The sequence below is a fragment of the Dromiciops gliroides genome, chromosome 4, assembly GCF_019393635.1.
Source record: "Dromiciops gliroides isolate mDroGli1 chromosome 4, mDroGli1.pri, whole genome shotgun sequence".
Classification (NCBI taxonomy): Eukaryota; Metazoa; Chordata; class Mammalia; order Microbiotheria; family Microbiotheriidae; genus Dromiciops; species Dromiciops gliroides.
The window spans coordinates 328,123,053-328,128,847 of NC_057864.1; positions in this window are offsets into that span (position 1 = coordinate 328,123,053).

Consider the following 5,795-nt stretch of genomic DNA (forward strand, 5'->3'; position numbering starts at 1 on the left):
AGAATGGCCCAGACACTTAGGAACTATAGCCTGAAATTGTTTTAAATGCTTCTCCCCACTTTCCTCTCCTCTCCCACCCCATCTACCAGTCACTTTCTTCTCTAACACTGATCTGTTCTCAATGCGACACTGATGAAAATGCTTGCAGCTACTTACTTCAGATCCATGACTCACAATACACTTGAGACAGGTGATTTCCAGACAGCAATGAATGCTCTGTCATGGCTCATCACTACAATTTTTAAGGGCACGAGCCACTTTAGATAGCTGAGTATCTTCCTTTTGGACAGAAGTGTTGGAGAGGGACAAGACATAAAAAAATAAAACAAAGGTTAAGCTTTAATAATGAAAATATACAAAACCAGGAAAAATTGAGGAGAGACAGACAGACAGATGGACAAAGTCAGAGAGAGACAAAGGAAGAGAAAAAGACAGAGAGACAGAAAGACAGAGAAAGGAAGGTGAAGAGGGTAGTAATCTGGGTAAAAGGTCCTAGATCATCCATGTACATTGCTACATTATATTATTGTTGTTGTAGTTTGTAGGGTGATGTCTTGACTTGCACATGAATTAAATTTGAGTGAAGCAGAGCTCTGCAAAGTCATCAGCCTCATTTTTTCCTCCTTCAAAATCATCGAAGTACTGTAGTAAGACAAAGGTCAAGATGACTGGCCATAGCACCGAATGCAGTGGGTGACCTTGGCCTTTCTAAATTAAGGTCTCTCCCAGATTTCAGTTTTCTAGCTGCTTCCCCATGACCTAACCAAGACACAATCAGAGTAATCCCCAAATACCAGCTATTTCTGAATCAGAGGTCTACAGAATGATGCTATATGTTTCACCTCAGCTAGGGGTCACTAGGTATCCTTTATATGCTTCCATGAGGACATGCCCTCAACAATCCAGAACAGTTGTGTGGAAAATGCTTTTGGAAAAATTTCTCAGTTGCTCACTTTTGTTATATATGTCCTGGCTAAATTTTATTGTAGATATTTCCAAGTTTCATTTCTTTTCTATTATTCCAAATATAGTCCAAGAATCTCCTTTACAATTTGTTAATTTCTATTCCTTGACTAAAATGTGTTTTTTGTTTGTTTGTTTTTGGTTTTTATTTTTGCAGGGCAATGGGGGTTAAGTGACTTGCCCAGAGTCACACAGCTATTAAGTGTTAAGTGTCTAAGGCCAGATTTGAACTCAGGTACTCTTGATTCCAGGGCCGGTGCTCTATCCACTGCACCATCTAGCTGCCCCTAAAATGATGGTTTTAAAAAAACGACAGACACTTATAAGTTCCCTTTATATAAATTTTTAAATTCATAGTGCATTTTTGTCTTTGTTAGTATCACAGTTTTCTCCAACTTTTATTGCTTTTCAACTGTACCAGGGGTGGAAATAGAAAGCATTCATCCCCAGAACTTTCGCTGTTTTACTGTTTAAATACTTCAGAACTGCTCAATGTTCTTTCAGAACAATTATTTCAACTTGGTTTGGCAAATTATTCCCATTATTAACACTGGCCATACATAAATAAGAGATATAGGATAGATATGTGTGTATATATACATATATACATATACACACATGCATATATGTCTATTTGTAAAATGCAAGTAATAATGTCCGCAGCATAATTTAACAATTTTATCATATATAACATATATGATACATATGCATGGTATAAAAACCATTATGTATGTGTATGTGTATAATATTACCCCCATGCAACAACTGCCCTGAAACTACTACTTCAAGTCCCATTCCCAACTGATGAGTTGATTCTCCAGGAAGTGGCTCCTATAACCCCTTAAGACTCTACAGATCCTCCTGAAGGATCAGTGGAATATCTTCTATTTTTATGAACCTCCACTAGTGTGTTTTCCACCATGATTGTCAGTTTATTATCATTTAGTCAGTTTTGGGAAAGTGGCTTTTGGAAATGATTATTTACTGATATACTATAGTAAAACTAGTTGGTAAAAAACATCATCTCCAAAAGTCTGTCACCCACTCCTACACTATTGCCTACAGAGCCCAGGGGAAAGTAGGGTCAACCTTAGAGATCACATGTGAAAAAGTGGTAACTCATAGCCCCAACTTACTGGCAGTCCTTTTTTACCCTTGATGGTGGTGTATGAGAAGTGCCCCTTAAGCATGTTGCAGCTTTCTTGTTGGGTTCCTCGTGGAGCCATGAATGTGGGTCCAATCTGTCCTTCACACCCAATATAAACATCGACTTTGGCCATTCCATCAAAGCTACAGGGTTACTTTTGGGAAGTCCTCCAGTTCTTTGAAGCTTTAAAGACCAAAGCTGATTTTAGCTAGACTGGTCCTTGGATGACAGATAATCCATTGTTAAACTCATACAAGAAGTTTTTTCCAACTCAACAGGCCCCACTAGATATAACCTGGTATTTCCTGGCAGAGCTTTAAAAAACTCTATATCATTAGGGCTTGGAGATGAACTTAAGGGGAAGTAAATATTTTCCATACTCAAATACTTCTGTTTCTGAAATTTTATAAGTAAGGTCAATGCCAGGCATTCTGAAATATAAATACCTGTATTTGGATGTTAGCTCCAGAATTTTTGTGGAAGGAAGACAATGAAAAGACAGGAAAGAAGTACAGATGACAACCCTTACTTTCTGCCCAAACTAGCCCTGACAATGATCTCCTTTTACTCTTAAAAGTGTTTTTTTCCCCTTGTAGCTGAGGAAAGTAAAATTAAAAAGCAAATGAAGAATTTGTTCAATTTGAACTAGCCTGACCTCCCCAAAGTTCTTGGGATCAAATTAATTTAGATCTTTGGTTACTACTTAGCACAAATAGGCACCCCTGAACCAACCTCATTTCAGACTTCTCTCTCTCCTCAGAATGTGACAATTTAGTAAAAAAAAAAAAAGTTACGTACCTTATCTCCTTATAAAATGCTATAAATGTTATAGGAATGTAATATTTCATTATCATTGCCATTGTCACTATTATTATCATTATATAGCTAGATGTTTTGTATCTAAAGTATATAATACATTATTTCATGTATATATATATGTAAAGGAAACCACTGTCCTTAAAGAGTTTTTCATTTTACTAGGGAAAAAATAATATTGGGCTTAGAATGAAGGAAAAAATCATGTTGAATGACTCCTAAAAACCAATTAAAAAAAATAATAGGTTAATTGTTCTCCCTGATGAACTCCAGCATTTTGAAATCCATATAGCTGGATAGTCTTTACCTATCTATCTATCTATCTATCTATCTATCTATCTATCTATCTATCTATCTATCTATCTATTCATTCATTCACTCATTCATGCATTTATTTATTCATTCATTCATTTATCTATTCATTAATTCATGCATTTATTTATTCATCTATCTATTTGTGTTTGTTTTTGTGGGGCAATGAGGGTTAAGTGACTTGGCCAGGGTCACATAGCTACTAAGTTTTAAGTGTCTGAGGCTGGATTTGAGCTCAAGTCCTTCTGAATCCGGGGTCAGTGCTTTATCTTGGGCACCACCTAGCTGCCCCCCCCCCCGCTGGTTAGTCTTTAAACAGTTATTTAAGTTGAACAAAGTCCAATGTTGAATCACTCCTTTACTCATATTCAAAGAGGTCATATTATGGCAAGATTGTTGGGATATCGGATTTGAATTACCCTCCTCTATACTGACTCCTAATAAGACTCATCCAGTTGCATAGCCAAGTTAGTGGCAGAGGCCACTGGGAAAGCCGATCAATTCATGGATGTCTACTAGCATTTAATAAGCATCTACTTTGTGTCAGACACTGTAATAGGTTTTGAAGATACAAAAACAACAACAAAGCCCAAAACAGTGCCTGCCTTCAAGGAGTTTACATTCTATCTTGGGAAACAACATGTACCTCAATATGTATATACATATACTTACACAAAATAAATACAATATAATCTTTTTCAGGGGAGGAACTAGATACTAGTCCCTTTCAATACTAACCTCTATTACCTTATATTTCACATCACCACCTGGACAGTTCTTTCTATTAATGAATTTGTGAACAATTGGTCAGACAACTTCTCTCGGGGAAAGTTTTCCCTCCAAAGTTTGCTCAAGTATCTAAGTCTTGTGCCAACCATAGAGACTATCTTTATGATGCTATTTATGCTGTTTATGATACTTTATGATAGTTATTCTAAGTTGTGGTCTTGGATTTTCATTATTCTTAGAGAAATCTGTGCAAATTCATTGCATTTACATCCTATTTTCTGGTTAGCATCATGCATTTGAGAATTGAAAGTGTTAGCCTGGAATCAAGAGAATCTCATTGTTATAAAAATCCACCCTCATCTATAGTGACCACATCAAATAGAATCTACTATAAGGCAAAACTCCTAATGCCCATAAGATGTAGAGTGTGTCATTTGGAAAGATCTTTTGAATGGAAGTAGCAGTCAATGAGAGGAATAAATGAAATGGAGGATTTAGAAGCAATAATAAACAGGGAAAGACTCTTCATGTTGACACCCCAGAATAACAACACGAAAAAGTGATTCTGGCTGTCACATACTATTTCTGAAGTGAAAATGATGGCTTCTTTTCTTTTCTTTCTTTCTTTTTAAAACAAATCCCCTTAGCCCTTATGACTTAAGGGAAAAATATAGAAAAAACTGAAAGGGGAAAAATAACCTCCTTTCCCTGAGTTCTTCAGATTAGCTGCGAGTAAAATAAACTGCTCTGTATCCTCAGTGTTTAGTGACAGAAAAATATATATCAAGATCCAAGATAATCAAGGTACACCTGGTTATTATTTGTAAAGACTTAACAGTAAGTTTTTAATGATTAATTTATCTGTCACATAATACCTTAATAGATCATAGGGAACATCAAGGGAGGAATGTGGCACTGCATTTTTAAAGTCTCTTACTATGTCTCTGAATGATAATAGGCATGGAAGTCACCATTAGTCTTGTTGGATGATGGGGCCTTAAGGAGTCTCCTCTGTGTTACCTTTTAGGAGGAAGGTCAAAGAAAGCCTCCCTCCGGGGACTTCCTTGCAGGATACAACTAACACAGGCGTAAACTGTATGGAAATGGCTAAATTATCTTTACTGAGACCTTGGTCTTTGCCATCAATCAAGTCCTCCTGAACTAGTAAAACAGAGAAAGCACCCTGCTGGCCAAAGTGTTACTATCTATCTGTTTGTCATGAGTGACACTGTACCTTTAATAATAAACAGGTCCTTATTTGTCCTATTTCCTGAAGGAACCCAATCTGTCCAAGGAAAGACAGCCTCACCTTTCTGATTCATTTGAATGAAGGCACCAGGGAAGGGAAAATTTCTCACTCTGCACTATGTTCATTCTTCTCTCTCCTTTCAGTAGCTTCTTGCCTCCAAAGACCCTTTCTCTAGGAAACCAGGCCTAACCCTCTCATAGCAATGATCTGAAACAGCGAACTCGAATCGAACAAATCCAGACAAGCAAACAAGTGCCCTGCCCCCGACACATGGAAAGAAAAGTGCCTGTTTCTGCCCTCTAGTTTCTACGCTTCTTGAAAGCTGGGGCCCTGTCAATTCCTCATTCTGACACCTACCTCACGGGGGATTAGAAGTCATCAATACCAATGACTGTAAAACACTCTGTAAATAAAAATGGTTTAGAAGTTCCAATTAACAACAGAGAGTAACCCTTTGGGATATGCCAGAGAGAAATAACTTCAGTCATAAATAAGCAATGCCCATTGCCCCCATCCCCCCAGGTTCTGGAATACTTCTTTTCTCAGTGGGGTTAATGGTGAATAGACCCAAAATTAAAG